Source organism: Rhincodon typus, chromosome 36 (genome assembly GCF_021869965.1).
Source record: "Rhincodon typus isolate 14 chromosome 36, sRhiTyp1.1, whole genome shotgun sequence".
NCBI lineage: Eukaryota > Metazoa > Chordata > Chondrichthyes > Orectolobiformes > Rhincodontidae > Rhincodon > Rhincodon typus.
The window spans coordinates 147,930-166,376 of NC_063367.1; the positions used below are offsets into that span (position 1 = coordinate 147,930).

Here is an 18,447-nt window from a genome sequence, read left to right on the forward strand (position 1 = left end):
TGCCAAACTGACAATCACTTTCATCTTGAAGGACGTAGGCAGCAGCTACGTCGGATCCACCACCACCTGCAAGATCTACTCCAAGGCACTCACCATCTTGGCTTTCAAATATCTCATCATTCCTCCACTGTCACTGTCTCCAAATCCTGGAATTCCCTCCCTAACAACATTGTGGGTCAACCTACAGCACGTGGACTACAGAGGTTGAAGAAGACAGCTCAGCACCACCTTCTCAAAGGCATCTAGGGGTGGGCAATAAATGCTGGCCCAGCCAGCGACACCAATGTCCTATGAATAATGAATGAAAAAAGCGCATTTGGAAAATGTGACTTGTTGCTTTCAATGTCCGGGAAGATAATGTTCTAGTTCCGCTGGATTCTCCCAGATTTCTCCATATCGTTCATGTCATTCAGGGCCTGGGAACATTTCACCCAATGTTGTCTTCAGTTTACTGTGATAGAATATCCCTTATTTTACATTTGTATCAGTGTCAGTAATATTGTCATTAATACACCTTGATTCTTGGTCGCTCTTTCCATCTTTGCCAGGCTACATACTGTCGGCTTCTCCGATCCTCGTGCTGAGGAACTCTCCCGCACTCTCAGTACAAGCCTGTTGCTGAAGGAGTTGACCCTCCCATTAAACATCATAACCGATAATTCTGTCCCCTCTTTGCTCCAACTAATGCAGAACTGCAGGGGTCTGCATCGTATTGAGTGACTGTTTACAAGCCTCTTTAGCCTCAGAAATAGAAGATGGATTGTGTTCAATACTCTTCTGCACATGTTACTGAATACTGACCTCATGTATCAGCGATCCTGACCTTTCTAGAAGGAAGTGGTCATGGGTTTGGAAGTTGCTGGGTGAGGATCTTTGGTGAATTTCTGCAGTGCATCTTACAGATAGCACACACTGCTGCTACTGAGCCTCAGTGGTGAAGGAAGTGGATCTATGTGAAAGTAATGACAAACAAGCAGGCTGCTTTGTCCTGGATGGTATCAAGTTTCTTGAGTGTTTTTGGAGCTGCACCCATCCAGGCAAGTAGGAATATTGCATCATACTCATTGATTTGTACCTTGTAAATGGTGGACAGGGTTTGGGGAGTCAGGAGGGAGCCTCTGACCTGCTCTTGTAGCCATTATGTTCATGTGGTGAGTCCGGTTGAGTTTGTGGTCAATGATAACTCTCAGATGTTGATAGTGGGGAATTCAGTGATGGTAACACCATTGAATGTCAAGGGGTGGTTAGATTATCTCTTGTAGGTGATGGTCATACGTATCTACGGGAGTAAGTCGCAAAACTCTGCGTGGAGCTAATTTCTACCGATTGACACCATTGCCCTATGTGTTTGTTAGATCACAGTGATGTGAATGATCAGTGACCTTCTCACTGTCTTGCATTAATTATTGAAGTATTTGCAGAATTCTTTTCTTTTAAAGAAGAGAATATTCCATCAGTGATAGCCATAGTGACTGAAAATGGCAGAATAGAAGCAATTGCGAAACCCAAACATGAAAACAAAATCTTCTGATCACACATTTTTTTCAAAAGATTTTCACATTTCTTTCTCAGTCACACCATGTGCTGATCCTCCTCCAGTGATTCTAAACAGACAGTAAGCCAGTGACACTGACAGAAACATGGTTGAGGGAAGAACTGGACTGGAAACTCGACATTCTTGGGTAGAGGGTCTTTAGGTATGACAGAGAGTGTAAAAAGGGTGTAGCACTCTTAATTAGGGTGTCAATAACTGCAATAAAGAGAGATGATATCTTGGAAGGATCCTTAAACAAGGCTCTGTGGGTAGAACTTAGCAATGTTAAGGGGGCAGCCACTTTACAGGGAGTGTATTATAGGCCCCCAAAGAGTCAGCAGGAAATAGAGTAGCAAATAGGTAGCCAGTTCACAGGTGAGTAAGAGTGATAAGTGGGTAATTATACTAGGGGATTTCAAATTTCCCAAAGTTAAATTGGGACAGGCACTGTGTTAAGTGTTTAGAGGGGACTGATTTTTTTGAAATGCATCCAGGGAAATTTTTTTGGATCAATATGTAGAAGCTCCAACAAGGAATGGTACAATGCTGGATCTGGTTCTGGGGAAAGAAGCCAGACAATTTATCAATGGAGCCATAGGGGAGCATTTTAGCTTTAGCAATAGCAATCACAACATGGTATAGTACATAACAAATTTGTACAAGGTAAAAAATGGCCTGATAAAGACAACTTCGTACTGAGGGATGGCAGATTTTATCCAATTATATCTGGGAAAAGATGAGTGGGCACAGCTCTTTGCAGGTATGTCTACAGCAGAGCAGTGGGGGGGGGGTGTGTGTTCAAAATTGAGCTAAGGTGAGTGTCCAACATGTACCCTTTAGGGTAAAATGTAGTAGCAACAAGTTCAGAGAACCTTGGATGTCTAAGACAATTCAGGATTGTATAAAGAGGAAAAATAGAGATTAGAGCAAGTCCAAAGTGAGCAACTCAGCATTATGGCCCAGCAGGAATATCGGAAATGCAAGACGGAACTTAAGGAAGCAATTAGAAGAGGAGAAAAAAGAGGACATGAGAAAGCACTTGCAAACAGGATTATGGGACATCCTAAGATATTTTATAAACATATTAAAGGGAAGCAGTTAACCAGGGAAAGAGTAGGGTCCATTAGGGACCAAGGGAGCAACCTATGTGGGACGCCGTAGGATATTGGAAAGTTGTCAAATGAATAGTTGTTTTTTGGTCTTCAGTCAGAAAAAGGAGAATGTTGGTGTAGAATTCAGGAAAAGGGACTGTGATGAACTTGCACAGTTTGATATAGGAAATGGGATTTTTTGGAGGCTCTGTCAGGCTTAAAAACACACAATTCCCTTTGTCCAGACGATTTGCATCCAAGGTTGCTGTGGGACGCTGGGAAGGATATTGCAAAGGCTTTGACATGAATATTTAAATTCCTCTCCCATGGCCAGAGAAGTGCCATTGGACTGGAGGACGGCTACTAATGGTCCACTTTCTCAGAAGTGTCATAGAGATGAACCAGGAAATTACACCCCGGTGACTCTCAAGTCAATGGTAGGGAAAAGTTTGGATAAAATTCTGTAAGAGTGAATTAGTATCCACTTGGAAAATCATGGGTTAATTAGGGATAGTTAGGATTGATTTGTAAGAGGGAGGTCATGCTTAACAAATTTGTTAGAATTTTGTGAACTTGCGATCAAATATGTAGATGAGGAAAGTTCAGTTGATGGAGTTAATATGGATTTTAGCAAAGCCTTTGACAAGGTCACGTATGGGAGGCTGATTCAGAAGATTAATGCTCACAGAATTGAGGGAAACTGGGCAAGATGGATCAAAAATTCGCTTAGTAATAGTAAATAAAGAGCAGTCGTAGAAAGCTGTTTGAGTGACTGGAAGCTGGTGACCAGCGGTGTGCCACAAGGATCAATACTGGGGCCCTTTATTGTTTGCTTTATACACAAATGATATTGATGAAAATGTGGGGGTAGTGTTGAACAAATTTGAAAACTGAAACAGGATTGGAATAGTGATTAATCCTATCAGTTATTGTCTTATGAACCCTTTGCAATTCATGTTTTACAACAACCAAATCCATGGGTACATCAGAGATCTGCATCCTCTCACCATGTAGGCATGGAAGATAAGAATATATAAGACATTAGAGTATAGGAACTAGGAGCAGGAACAGACGATTCAGCAGCCCCAGGCCTAATCTGTCACTTGATCCAATCATGGCTGATCTCATGTCTGCTCCAACTCCACTTTCCTTGACACTCTCCATAACCCTTCAACCCATTACTCATAATGTGCTTCTTTTCATTCTTCTGTCCAAAATAGACACTTGCACACCTCCCCAGATTGAAATCCATTAGCTCAATATTTTCTCACTTCCTTAATTACACTTTATTGCCCTTTGAGGCGACCTTCTATCTATTTCATAACGTATTTTTCAAGATATGTTTGTGTCATGAGCAAATCTAGCAACTTCTGCCTTATCATCCATACCTAATACACAACTTGGAAATGGTTGAGGTCCCAGATTTTCTCCCTGTAGATTTACTAACCCAAATAACACCCATGAGTGCCCACTCTCAGTTTCATTTGAGATAGTGAATTGTCTATCCACAACGATATATGACACCACTGCCTTGCATACACCCCTTACTGTCACTTACACGCACACAAAGATAGCGACCATGAAGGAGGATCACAATCTACCATCAATCTTGAGTCACACTCAAGAGTTAGACAGAGATAGAGGATAGATAGAGTAGAACTAGAAAGAGAAAGAGTAAATTATAAGGATTGGGGTGGATTTAAGTGAGAGAAAAATGAAATTGGCTCTGACAATCTGACAATAATGGAAGGAAGACAGGCTCAGTAGAGTGTTTCTAAAAGAAGAAAAGAATAATAAATGAATACTCATATCTATTTTCAGCATCTGCAGTACTTTGACTTATGTAAGGATAAATTCATTCTATTTGCATATCGCCAGGCAAAGTACGATGATATTCAAACACATTGAGGTGTTTGAGATATTGTGACAAACTTTCCCTCTCCTTTTATGAAGCCAGCACCATACCTCCTTCAGCCTGGATCACAACTGCCCTCCAGTTATCACATGTTGGCAGCTTGAACTACTCCGGCTTTTGTCTCTGTTAAGAGTCTTCGGACAAAAGTTCCACCTGTGAACTCCAATCACTGGAACCTGCCTCTAGGTGGTCGCAGTTGGTCTGTTCATGAATGTCTTCAATCATTGATGCAGTTGGGTATTTTGCCAGGTTCTCGAATTGCTGTCTAAACCTCAACTGAGTAGCTACATAAATAAATGTATTTGTGCAGCAACTTAAATTCCACAGCATAAATCCGACACATTGAAATGTGAATTCTGAGTTGTTGTAATCTTTGAGATTTGCACCAGTTGTGTTAGAATATAAGAAATGTAGGACAAAGACCAACCACGGAAGGATGAAGCTGCCAGATATGCAGAAAAACAAAATCATAGATTTCTTTGTGCTCTTCATCTTTGATCAATATGATTATCTGCTTTTCTTCCACCCGTTAGTCCCTTACAGATGTGACTGGCTACTAAGATGTGTCTGACTGTCACAGTGTTGAGCAACATAATTGAGGTGAATGGAAAATGGGGTTATAATCTTGTCAAACCAATCAAATCCTATCCATCCAGACTCAGTATAAAAGCATAATTTTATGTCACAGAGCCATGGGGCATTGTTGATTACCTTGCCAACTTCAAGTATAAAGTAAAGAGGGACACTTTTTAAACAGAACAGAATACAAGTTATTGATAGAACCACCAGGGTTACTTTCTCAGTGCGTAATTTGTTTACAGCTTTTGGCAACAAATGGCCACAAATTGATCAAAGGAGAAAGTGACAGTGAACCAAACAGAACAGTCAGTTGATGCACACCTCAGGATATTCATAATGCTGCATATAGGTGTAACTAACTCAGAATCAAACTATCCCAAGAACACATCTATCCCACCTATAGATCAAACACAATCCAGCTCAGAGTGTTCCTGGTGTTTGAATGACTATATTTGGACCGATGCAATGTTATACAAACTGAGATTCAACCTTGGATTGGACCTTCATCTTGAATCAGAACTCAGAAATCATACACTTTGCTGACGATCCACAGGATTACCTGTAATGTGTCCATACTCTCTCCAGATTCCATACATAGGAACACAGAAACATAGGAATTGGATGTGGGAGTACGTAACTCAGCCCTTTGAGCTGAGTTCACTATTTAACATGATCTTGGCTGATCTTATCCTGGTCTAAACTCCACTTTCCTGCCTGCTTCCTATAGCCGTTTATCCCAATTTTCATCAAAAACATATTTATTTCCTTCTTGAAATTGTTGATTGATTCTGCCTCCACTACACTCTAGGGCCAAACTGTATACAATACTCCAAGTACAGCCTCCTCCCAATGACTTATACAACTGTGACATGAAGTCCCAACTCCTATACTCAGTGCCTTGAGCAATGAAGGCCAGCATGCTAAATGTTGCTTTCACCACCCTGTCAACCTGCGACGCTACTTTGAACAAACTACGTGCTTGTACTCCTACATCCTTGTGTTCCACAACACTCCTCAGCAGCTTACCATTTACTGTATACGTCCTAAAATGGTTTGACTTTCCAAAGTGCAAAACCTCACACTTGTCTGTATTGTATTGCATTTACCAATCTTCAGGCCACTTCTTCATCTGATTGAGATCCCTCTGTAATTTTTGATAACCTTCTTTGCTATCAATGTTACTTCTGAATTTTGTCTCATCCGCAAACTTACTAATCATGCCTTGTACATTCACATCCAGATTATTTTTGTAAATAACAAATGACAAAGTTCCCAGCACCGACCCCTGAGGCACACCACTAATCACATGCCTCCAGTCCGAGAAACAACCTTCAGCCATCACACTTTGCTTCCTACCCTTGAGCTAATTTTGAATCTAATTAGCCAGCTTCCCTGGATTCCATGTACCTAATTTTCATGAATAGCCTGCCGTGTGGGATCTTGTCAAAGGCCTTACTAAAGTCCATATAGACAACATCCACTGCCTTACCCTCATCCATCCTCTTGGTTACCTCTTGTAAAACTTTAAAAGATTTATCAGACATGACTTCCCGCGCAGAAATCCATGCTGACTATCCCAAATCAGACCTTGATTATCCAAATGTTGTTTGATCCTGTCGTTCAGAATCCTCACCAATAACTTGCCTACCACTGATGTCAAGCTCACTGGCCTGTAGTTCCCCAGTTCATCTTTCCTATCTTTCTTAAACAATGGAACAACATTAACCACCCTCCAGTCTTCTGGAATTTCACCAGTGGCTAAGATGAAGCAAAAATCTCTGCAAAGGGCCTCTGCAACTTCTTTCTCTAGCCTCCCACAATGTCCAAGGATGGACTTGCTCAAACCCAGGGGTTTATGCACCTTAATGCACTTTAAGGCTGCAAACACGTCCTCTCTGGTAATGTGTATGCGGTCCAAAACATCCCTACTTGTTTCCTTTATTTCCTTAGCATCCATGATTCTCTCCTCAGTAAACACTGAGGAGAAATATTCATCAAAAATCTCCCCAATCTCCTGTACCTCCACATGTAAAAGGCCATACTGATCTTTAAGGGGACCTATTCTCTCCCTAGCCACCCTCGTACTCTTAATATAGCTATAAAACCTCTTGAAATTATCTTTAACCTTGTCTGTCAGATCAATCTCATACCCTCCTTTTGATCTTCTGATTTCCCTTTTGAATATGCTCCTACACTTTATAGTCATCTAGGGATTCACTTGAGCCTGATAGCTCAAACCCAATGTATGCTTTTTTTCCTTCCTGAGCAGAACCTCAAAATTCATCATCAGCCAGGGATCCCTAAACCTGCCTGTTTTTCCCTTCACGCTAACATATTGTCCCTTGACTCTTGGAATCACAGTTTTAAATGGCTCCCATTTGCCACTTGTTCCTTTTTCTTCAAACAGACTCAGCCAATCAACCAGTGCTAGACCCTGCCTAATGGCTCCAGAATTGCTCCAGTTTAGCACCTTAACCTGTGGACCTTTCCTATCTTTCTTCCATAACTATGTTAAAACTAAGAGAGTTATGGTCACTGGACCCAAAGTGTTCTCTGACTGACACATCAGTCACTTGCCCGACCTCGTTTCCTCAGAGGAGATCCGATGTTGCAACTCCTGAGTAGGACCCTCTACATATTGATTTAGGAAACTTTCTTGGACACATTTGACAAATTCCACCCCACAGGCTCGTTTAACACTCTGGATGGTCCAGTCAATACAGGGGAAATTAAACTCTCCAACCAATACTACTCTATTACTCCGACAGGTATCTGCAATCTCTCTATACATCTGCTTCTCTGTAGCCGTTGGCTATTTGAGGGTCTATAATATAGCCCAAACAGAGTGACCATCCCCTTCTTGTTTCTAAATTCTATCCATATGGCCTCATTTGAAAACCCCTTAAGCATATCCTCTCAAAGCACAGTTGTTATGTCCTCCCTTATCAAAAAGGTAACTCCCCCTCCTCACTTACTTGTACTTCTGTCATGTTTATTGCTTCTATATCCTGGAACATTCAGCTGCCAATCTTGCCGTTCTCTCAGCCGTGTTTCTGTTATGGCTATAATATCCCAGTCCCGAGAGCCCAGCCATGCTCTGAGCTCATTTGCCTTGCCAGTCAGTCCTTGTATGTTGGAATAAATGCACTTTAAACCAAAAATCTTTTCCCTCCCTTTACTGGGCCTCTCGCTATCCTGAAGGTAAATTTGCTCTCCATGGCTAATGTATTTTCCCCTGACTACTCAATGGCCCCTCTCTTATTCAGACTTCCGCCCCTGTGCAAACTAGCTTAAACCCTCCTGGGTAACATTAGCGAATCTCCTAGCAAGGATGTTGGACCCCCTCTGGTTTATAAAACCTGTCCCTATAGTACAAGTCACCTCTACCGCAAAAGAGATCCCAATGACCGAAGAACTGAAAACCCCACCCGCTACACCAGCTCCTCACCCACACATTCATCTGACCTATCTTTCTATTTCTATCCTCACTGGCACATGGCACTGGGAAATCCAAAGATCACAACGCTTGAGATCCTGCTTTTTAACTTCTTACCTAACTCACGATATTCATTCCCCAGGACCCCATCCCTTTGTCTACCTCAGTCATTTGTACTGATGTGCACAATGACTTCTGGCTGTTGACCCTCCCCCTTCAGAATGTTCTGCAAACGCTGATACATCCTTGATCCTGGTGTCCGGGAGGCAACACAACATCCTGGTGTCTCTTCTGCAGCCACAGAATCTCCTGTCTGTCCCCTCACAACTGAGTGTCCTATTGGTATCGCTCTGCCTGACAGCACTCTTTCCCTCTGAGCCTCAGAGCCAGTCACAGTGCCACTGACCTGACTGCTGCTGCTAACCCCTCAGAGGTCATCTCCCCCAATAGTATCCAAAGCGGTCTTCCGGTTATTGAGGGGAACGGCCATGAGGAAACCCTGCACTATCTGACTTCCCCCTTTACCTCTTCTGGTGCTCACCCAGCTACCTGCAGCCTGCACCTTGGGAGTGACCACTTCACTATGGCTCTTGTCAATGATGTTCTCTGCACACCGGTTGATCCTAAGTGCATCCAGCTCCAGCTCCCGTTTCCTAACACAGTCTGTCAGGAGCTGCACCTGGGTGCACTTCTCACATGTGTGGCCACCAGGAAAACTGGAAGCCTCCCTGATCTCCCACATCCTGCAAGAGGAGCATACCACTGCCTTCAATCTGGAATGAAATGAAAGTAGATTTTAAGAGCTCTTTCCTGCTCTTACCTGTGCCCCTGCTCAGGCTCATCACGCTGAAACGTCTCGAGCAAAGGCCTCAGCACTTCCACTCTAACACTGGCCCATTCTCTTCAAGGCTCCTCTCTTGTATATCTTTACCTTACCAGTCGTCTTCCTCACAGAGGCCTTTTTTTTGGTCAGATGAGAAGGGAGGATGGGAAACAACAATGTAATGTTTCAGCTTTATCCACACCTTGACCTGCTATACAGTAATGTTGACTGTGGCAATGTCTCCCATACCCCCTCTCATTCTTCTGAACTCCAACGAGTATAAGCCCTAGCTATTCAACCGCTTCTCACATGACTGTCCCTTTTTTTCCTGGAATCAACGTTGGAAACCTCCTCTGAACTGCCTCCCGTGCCACCACATCCTTCCTCAAGTAAGGAGATCAAAACTGGACACCGTACTCCAGGTGTGGTCTCACCAATGCCTTATACAATAGCAACAACACTTTTATAATTACTTTTATAATCCAGTCCTTTAGGGATAAATGACAGGATTCCATTAGCCTTCCTTATTATATGGTGCACCTCTGATCCATGCACAAAGACACTGAGATCTCTCTGCACTGGCATACTTTGAATCTGATTCCCATTTAAATAGTAATTTGCCCTGATCCTTTTCCAACCAATGTGGACAATCTCGCACTTACCCACATTAAACTCCCTCTGCCAGAATCTGGCCTATTCTCCTCGCCAACCAATATCCATCTATAAATTCTTCATTGACTCATCACAGCCTACTTTCCCACATATTTTAATATCATCGATGAATTTTGCGTTGTTTTCGAGTCCTTGATTCATACGCCACAGAAAAAGACCCCAGGTCCAACTTATCCATGCCAACCAAGTTTCCTAAACTAAACTAGTTCCATTTGCCTGCATTTGACCCATATCCTTGAATCTTTCATCTTTCGCCTTAAAACTATGCCCTCTAGTTTTGAACTTCCCTACCCTAGGGAAAAGGCCTTTGCTATTCACCTTATCTATGCTCCTCATGATCTCATAAACCTCTATAAGGTCACCCCATCAGCATCCTACACTCCACTGAAAAACGTTCCAGCGAATCCAGCCTCTCCTGATAACTCAAACACTCCAGTACTGGAAACATCTGTGTAAATATTTTCTGCACCCTCTCTAATTTAATAATATCTTTCCTGTATCAGGGTGACCAGGACTGCACACAGTACTACAAAAATGGCCTCACCAACATCCTGCAACATGAAGCCCCAACTCCTAAACTCAATAGTTTCAGCAATGAAGACTAGTGTGTCAAATATGTTCTTTACCACTCTGTCCAACTGTGACGCAACTTTTAATGAACTATGTATCTGAACTCTGAGGTCTCTCTGTTCTACAGCACTCTGCAGGGCCCTAAGTATCTGTCTCAATTTTGGATATATTCAATTATGGAACATCTGCAGTAGAGAATTTCAAAAATTTACGTGCATTTGAATGAAGAAATTTCTCCTCATCTCAGTCCTAAACCACAAGTTCTCTAAATGTCCAGCATTCCCTACACCTCCCAGCCTTACCCTTCACCCTAACAGGAACATATTGTCTCTGGATTCTCGTTATCTCATTTTTGAAGGCTTTCCATTTTCTAGCCATCCATTCACCTGTGAATAACCTCCCCCAATCAACTATTGCAAGTTCCCATCAAAATTTGCCTTTGTCCAAATTAGAATTTTAACTTTTAGATCAGGTCTGTCCTTGTCCATCACTGTTTTAAAACTAATAGAATTATGTTCATCTGACCAAAGTGTTCCCCCACTAATACCTCAGTCACTTGCCCTGCCTTATTTCCAAAGAGAAGATCAGGTTTACCATCTTCTCCAGGAGATACATTCATATACTGAATCAAAAAATGTTGTTGCACACACTTAACAAATTCCTCTCCATCCAAGCCATTAACACTATGGCAGTCCCAAACTATATTTAGAAGTTTAAAATCCCCAACAATTACCACCCTAATATTTTTGCAGATGCCTGAGATCTTCTTAGAAATTTGATTCTCAATTTCCTACTGACTACTGGGGGGTCAGTAGTACAATCCCAATAAGGTAATCTTCCCTTCCTTATTTCTCAGTTCCACCCAAATAACTTCGCTGGACGTATTCCCCGGAAAATCCTCCATACGTACAGCTGTAATATTATCCCTAATCAAAAATGCCTCTCCCACTCATCTCTTAGAGTCATAGAGTAATATAGCATGGAAACAGGCCCTTCAGACCGAACTGGCCCATACTGAACATGGTGCCCACTCAGCTAGTTCCAAATGCATGCATTTTGTCCAAATCCCTATGAATCTTTCCCATCCAAGTACCTGTCCAAATGATTTTTAAATGTTGCTATTGTACCTGCTTCAATGACCCTCTCTGGCAGCTCATTCTATGTGCGCACCACTTTCTGCGTGAAGGAATTACCCCTCAGGTCCTTCTTAAATCTTTCCCCTCTCAACTTAAACTTATGTCCTCTAGTTTTCAATTCCCCATCCCTGGGAAAAAGACTCTATGCGTTCATTCTATCTATGCCCCTCATGATTATATACTCCTCAATAAGTTCACGCCTCATTCTCCTGCATTCCGAGGAATAAAATCCTATCCTGGCCAACCTCTCCCTCAGGCCTACTAATCCTGGCAACATCCTCGTAATCTACTTTGCATACTTTCCAGTTTAACTGCGGCGCTTCTATAACAAGGTGAACATAATTGGATTCAATACTCCAAGTGCAGCCTCACCAATGACTTATACAACTGTAACATAACGTCCCAAATCCTGATCAGTCAGCTGTGCAGGTTCACTTCGCCTTTCTTCACTGCCAGCATGGTACCTGTTCTATCAATTCCTCCCGTTTCAAAAGGACCTTTATTTTGATTGTTTTTCCCAAATTTCCAAAACAATGCAACAGTTTGTAAAACAGTAATTACTGCTCCACAAATGAGAGCAAATCAGCTCCAACACTGAAAAAAACCTCAAAAAAGGAGCAGCTCTTACAGCCGCATCTTTATTCTGACTTCCATCTTGGATTACACGTTCAAGGAACAATGTAGTTGCACCCTTAGGTCTCTCTGTTCAGCAACACTCTCCAAGGCCCTATCATTAACTGTACAAGTCCTATCCGAGGTTTGCCTTCTCCTGGTTTCTTCCATTTGCCTGCATGGCCACGTTGCGTTGAGTTTACTCCTAGTAGTGTGGACATTTTCTCCAGTTCACACGTTCATTAACACCCATTTGACATCTTAATTGCTCCTTCACCACCATTAGTAACTTCTGCTTTTGGTTCTGAGCATTCTCACCATCTGATCCCCTTGCTCTTTGCAACGTTATAAACTTCTTTTAATCTAATGCCATCCTGAGCTGCTCTGTGAAACTAAGGATCAATTCTTTTGGTTGAGATTTTATTTTTTGATGAAATGTATTTGATTTGAACTGGCTGAGCATATCCAGTCAGTCTTTATAGCTGAAATGCTCCATCCCAGGCAACATCATGGAGAAGCTCCTCTGCACCCTGCCAGTGCAATCATATCCCTCCTATAGTGTGGTGACCAGAACTGCACATAGTACCCCAGCTGTCACTGAAAAAATGTTCTGTACAGCTCCAACATGATCTCCCTGTGCTTATAATCTATGCCACGACTGATAAAGGCAAGTTTCCCATGTGCCTTCTTAGCCAACCCATTGACCAGTCCTTCTACTTTCAGGATGAGCACTCCAAGATCCCATTGTCACTCTGAGCTTCTTTATATCATTCAGTACTCCCTTGCATTGTCCCATCTTCAAAAGTGCATTGCTTCAGGTTTCAGAAAATTTGGTCAGGTTTACATCACATCTACCACTGTTCTGCCTATCAGTTTATATCTTCCTGTAATCTGGCACCTTCCTCCTCATTGTCAATCACCAGGTCATCGCTTGTGTCATCTGTAAACTTACCTATTGTCCTTCAACATTCTCATTTTCATAGTTTATGATTATCACAAACAAAAAGGAAACAAACAATGATCCTGTGCTACACCACAGCAGATGGGCTCTAGCCACACAAACAATCCTCGACCTCACCCTGCCTCCTGTCACTAAGGCAATTATGAATCTAACTTGCCAATTTACCATGAATCCCATGAGCTTTTCCTTCTTTCCCTGTTTCTCATGTGGGATCTTGTCAAAGGCATTGCTGAAATCCATATAAACTGCATCAAGCACCCTATCCTCATCTACACATTTCGTCACCTCCTGTAATATTTCAATAGATTTGTCAGGTATGAAATCTGTCTGAAAAAGCCATACTGACAATCCCTGATCAAACATTGACTCTCTAAATGGGGATAAATTTTCTCCTTTCCTATCTTCTCCGATAATTTTCCTACTACTGATGTTAGACTCAATGGTCTCTAGTTCCCCAGTCTATCTCTCTGACCCAACTTGTAACATGGAATCACATTAGCTTCCCTCCAGTCCTCCAGCATCTCTCCTGTGGACAGAGATGATTTGTATATTTGGGTCAGAGCCCCCTGCAATTTCAATTCTGATCTTCCCCAATGGTCTGTGATACAACTTATCCAGACCTGGGGATTCTAAATCTACGAAAACCCTCTAATACCTCCTCACTTCTTATATCACTCTGCTCAATAACTTCATAGACCATCTTCACAAATCCTGTATTTTCATCCTCCTTCTCCTGGATAAAGACAGACTAAGTATTCATTTAACAATCTACCAGTGTCCTCTGGGTTTCACGCACAGGTTGCCTCCTTGGTCCAGAATAGACCCTAATATTCCCATGGTTATTCTCTTTCCCTTGATATACTTGGACAATTGTCTTGGGCTTCTCCCTTCTCTTGCCCATCAGTGTTTTCTCATACATCCTCTTTACTCTCCTAATTAATTTATTTTGTTCCTCTCACACTTTCTGTACTCCTCTTCAGCCTGTGTTGTTTTGCTCCCTTTGCACATGTTATAAGTTTTTTTTTCCATTTTATCTAGTCCTGTATATTCTCAGACATCTGTGGTTCTCTGAGCTTGTTGTTACATTTTACCCAAAAGGACACATATAGGATCTGTACCACCACCTCCTACTTTATGAATGTCTCCCACTGTTCTACTGTAGATTTACTCTGAAGTAGCTCTTCCCAGTCTAGTTTGTTATATTGTCAGTTATTTTAATTAAATCGGCCTTACCCAAAGCAAATGCCACCACCCCACTTTTTTGCAGAATATCTTTCTCCTTTTCCATCACAAACTTAAAAAGACGGAGTTGTGGTTGCTATCACTAACATGCTCCCCCTGTCACATTGAACATTTGTATTATTTAATTCCTGAGAATTAAGCTTAGCACTGCACCCTCCCTTGTAGGCCCATCTGATGTAAAACTCTCTTCTGGATTCATTCCAAAAAAACCTGCCTCTTCTAGTCCCATTATATTATGGTTATCTCAGTTAATATTGGGAGAATTGAAGCTCCTTAATGTAATGATCCTATCATTATTTTTACATGCTATGTCAGAAATTGTTAATGTCCCAAAAAAACATCATTACAAGTCTGCGGTGAATGGCTCAAATTAAATTAAACTCTCCATTCAATGACACTTACAGAAATACATGGTCAGTCACTGTAGTCAGAGCTGCTCCAGTTGGCCGACTGCCCATCAGTCTAGACATTTCTCGTGAGAGACTTTTCCAGCAATAACTTCACTCAAAGAGTTGCCTTCACCATGGCCTGTTTTCACAGTAAAAGTGTTTCCCCTCAAGGCAATAAACTGATGTGAGAATGTATGACCAACATACACACCTATTGTTAGGAACTGAGGCAACTTAATGAAATAACCTCGATATTTCAGTACAGTTGAGTCAACAATGCAATGTCACAGAGTGGGTGCCTCCAGTCAGGGAACACTTCAGTGGTCAAGGGCATTCAGCCTGCAATCTTTGGGTAAGCATCCTCCGAGGCAGACTTTGAGACGCACGACAATGTAGAATCACTGAGCAGAGACTGATAGCCAGGCTCCGTCCCCATGAAAACGGCATCAACCATGATCTTGGATTCATGTCGTGCTACAGGTGACCCTAGCACATTGTTCTGTATGTGTAAAATCTTCCTTACTGTCCTGTTTTGATAGCATTACCTTGATACCTTAAATAGTTTGTACAGTTTTGAATTCGGCATGTAATTCCAGTCATTTAGTTTATCTCCAGCACCCCTTATTTTTAACTTTTTGTAATTATATCTCCACCTCAATTAATCAGATTTTAGGTATTTCCTTCACTGGTTATTCAGCTATTGAAAGTATTAAGTTACTGAATCACCATCTAACACTCTTGGTCACCTGCAGAGACTTATTATCTGACATTCCGCTCACACCAGTTGTACGACCATATTCCGTTTCAAAATCTCCCCTCCCCCTACCGCATCCCAAAACCAGTCCAGCTCGTTCCTGCCTCCCTAACCTGTTCTTCCTCCCACCTATCCCCTCCTCCCACCTCAAGCCGCACCTCCATCTCCTACCGACCAACCTCATCCCGCCCCCTTGACCTGTCCGTCCTCCCTGGACTGACCTATCCCCTTCCTAACTCCCTACCTACACTCACCTTTACTGGCTCCAACCCGCCTCTTCGACTTGTTTGTTTCCTCTCCACCTATCCTCTCCTCTATCCCTCTTCTATCCACCTCCCACTCTCTCCCTATTTATTTCAGAACCCCCTTCCCCTCCCCCTTTTCTGATGAAGGGTCTAGGCCCGAAACGTCAGCCTCTCTGCTCCTATGATGCTGCTTGGCCTGCTGTGTTCATCCAGCCCTGCACCTTGTTGTCTCGTACGATCTTTTGATCTCTCTGCCCTTGATCTCTCTGCCTACAAACTCTATGTCTGTATGCTCTGCTCTCTCACTGCACCTGACAAAGGGCCTGAGCTCTAAAAGCTAGTGTGATTTCAAATAAACCTGAAGGCAAATACAAAACAAAGAAAGAAGGCTTGAAATAACTTAACATGATTGGAACATGTAACAGAATAATAGATTATTTACCTACAAAACAAGAACTGTTCCAATATAGAAATATCCCAGTAGCACAACCTTGACAAAGGCAAATTCAGTAAAATAGATTGTCTCACAATCAATTCTAGCAGCAGGAAGAGAACCCCAGCTTTTAGCTGTTACAGAGAGAGGAATAACAGCTTCTACATCGAGCTTCAAGGCCCCACAAATTACCAAAAGATAAACCAAAATCCTGGTTCTGGAGGGAGCTTGACCCCACTCCCTCATGCTGCTTCTACTGTTCCAACTTTTAAAAAAACCCAAGGCATCACAAGCTGGTTAGTTTATTAGTTTGGAACTTACCACTTGCCAGCTCCATCTCAACATCTCTTCATAAAAAACCAGGACAAAATACACCTCTTACAGCCATTGTATCATCACATACAATAATTGCTATTCCCAAACGGCTTCCATCATGAGTTTAGAAGTTGTTGCTTTTATTCAAATTCACTTTCCAGTATCCATCCTTCATATCTCAGATTGAAGACCTTTGCTTTGACAAGTTGTGCTAATGTTTCTTCCAAACCAGAACATATCTTCAAAGCTTAGGTAGGTACTTTCAATTTACACACTGTCTCTAAACAGCCTGAGATTTTTCACTGCTGCCGTGGCTATTAATCTGAACAGTAGGAGTTTCACTTTCTCCATTTCTTCCATCTTTTGAAGCTATTCTATCTTGCCTTTCAAGCAAGACATTGAGCTGGCTGAAAGAACTCCTCAGCAGATGTTGAGTTAGTCTCAAATAAAGTGTATTGCACTCTTTTCTCAACACTGATACCAGAATTAATACTCTAAACTGCTCAGGCTTCTTGATTAACTCTGTGTCAATTTCTTAGTTCTGCCATTGACTGTTGCAGAAATTCAAATGTATTTTGATTCTTCCAATAGCCAGCGGAAAATACAGGAACAGACAGGTGAAGAGATCACGGAAAAACGTGAAAACAAAAGGGTTATTGTGGTGAGTGATTTTAACTTTCTCTGTATTGACTGAGACTCCCATAATGCCAGGGCCTTTGATGGGGGTGGGAGAGGGGGTGTTTGCTGGTGCGTCCCGAGGGTTTCTTGAAACAATATGTATAGAGTTCAAACAAGGGAAGCGTCATTCTACACATGGATTGAAGGAGTGTGCTCAGCCAGGTGACTGAAGTTTCAGTGGGGGAGTATTTCAGGAACAGTGATCATAATTTTGTAACATTCAAGTTACTTATGGATAAGGATAGCAGTCGTCTTCAGGTGAATGTTCTAAATTAGGAAAAGCTAATGATGACAATATTAGACAGGAACTGGGAAATGTAGATTGGTGACTTTTTGGAGGTTCTTAAAATCATGAGGGGCATAGATAAGGTAAACAGCAAAAGTCTTTTCCCTGGATAGGGGAGTTAAAACAAGAGGACATAATTTTATGGCAAGGGGGAATGATTTAAAAGGGACGGGAGGGGCAACTTTTTCAGACAGAGGGTGGCTGGTTTGCAAAATGCACTGGCAGAGGAACTGGTAGATGCAGGTACAATTACAACATTTAAAAGGCATTTGGATAGGTACATTAAAATAAAAGAATGAAAGGGATTAAGGCCAAACCCACACTCATGGGACTAGTTTAGTGTGGGAAATTTGCTTGGTACGGACAAGTTGGACCATAGGCTCTGCTCAATGACTCTCTATCTCAGTAAAATAGCAAACTTCATGAATAATATTAAAATAGGTGGTAAAGCAGGCTGGGATGACGAGATAGAGTTTACAGATGGATATTAATAGGCTAGGAGAATGGGCCAGAATTGAGCAGATGGATAAAAGGAATGTGCATGAATAAGGCAGGAGATTTGCATTGGATAATAAATATACTCAGGAAAATGATCTCCTCCTGCACTGTAATTATTCTGTGATCCTGTCCCCGGGAGAGGGCAGGGAAGCAGAAAATGTGGTGTTATTTGTTTAATGAGTATAATTAAAATTCCATATGACGTAATTGACTTTTATCACCTGGGCACTGAGAGATCCATAAATGGGACTTCTTTGTGGGTAGGAGCTGCACTTTCC

General features: G+C 42.0%; 1 long non-coding RNA gene across 1 annotated transcript in view; it reads right to left on the reverse strand.

The window, feature by feature from the left end:
- The window catches only part of LOC125487097, a 37,004-nt gene that overhangs the window by 1,225 nt on the left and 17,332 nt on the right, over positions 1-18,447 (reverse strand). The gene's annotated exons all lie outside the window — the stretch shown is intronic.